Raw genomic sequence first — 884 nt, forward strand, 5'->3', positions numbered from 1 at the left:
GCACCCGCCGAGCCCCACCCCGCGCGGCCTCTCCACTCTACTCCCCTCCCTGGGCTCTCCGGTCCCGCCTCCCTCTCCCTCAAGACTCCGCCTACTTGCCCCTGCGCGCATGCGTCCCGGGGGTCTCCGGGCCGGAGATCTGAAGAGAAGTCGGGGCCTCAGAAGAAAGAGGCGGGAACTGAAGGGGGTCCCATGCAGGGCCCCCGCGGGCTTCGCCGAGGTGCGAGGACCAACTGGAGGCGCACCGAGGGGAGGGCGGGGTGGGCCGCGTAACAATGACGGCATTTCACAGCAGCATCTTATATTTGCGGGTCATTTATGAACTACCAATGGCTTTTACTTGCATTGCCTGTTTTTTTCCTAACCAGCTGTCAGAATGTTTTTCAGACTTTATGATAATGCTGGAGACCCTTGTCAGAGGTGCGAGGACCAACTGGAGGCGCACCGAGGGGAGGGCGGGGTGGGCCGCGTAACAATGACGGCATTTCACAGCAGCATCTTATATTTGCGGGTCATTTATGAACTACCAATGGCTTTTACTTGCATTGCCTGTTTTTTTCCTAACCAGCTGTCAGAATGTTTTTCAGACTTTATGATAATGCTGGAGACCCTTGTCAGTAACTTCACATTGATCATTTGGAAGCAAAAACTTAGAAGGACCACTTTGGGGGGCGGCGGGGGAGCCTGTCAGTGGCTTCCCTGAAAGGAGCTGACCCGGCGACAAGCTGCTGCCGCGGGCTCCTGGGTCCCCAGTTGGCCTCGGGTCCTGGCTCCCAGGGATCAATGACTCCTGCGTGTGTGAAAGAAAAAAGTCTGTGTCTGGGTCCTGCAAGGAAAAAAAAAGAAGAAGTCATCTCCCGGTTACAGTCGCGTCAGTGATGGGA

The 884-nt window shown here is 56.4% G+C and overlaps 1 protein-coding gene across 2 annotated transcripts in view; it reads right to left on the bottom strand.

Annotated features, from left to right (window-relative positions):
- The window catches only part of SPOP (speckle-type POZ protein), a 75,455-nt gene extending 75,424 nt beyond the window's left edge, over positions 1-31 (bottom strand). For both annotated transcript variants that reach the window (XM_005868157.2, XM_005868154.2), the window contains exon 1: positions 1-31. This exon is cut by the window's left edge and continues 227 nt beyond it. The gene's annotated coding sequence lies outside the window, so the exon portion shown is untranslated.
- Positions 32-884: the final 853 nt, after the last annotated feature.

Source organism: Myotis brandtii, unplaced genomic scaffold, assembly GCF_000412655.1.
Source record: "Myotis brandtii unplaced genomic scaffold, ASM41265v1 scaffold265, whole genome shotgun sequence".
Taxonomy (NCBI): Eukaryota; Metazoa; Chordata; class Mammalia; order Chiroptera; family Vespertilionidae; genus Myotis; species Myotis brandtii.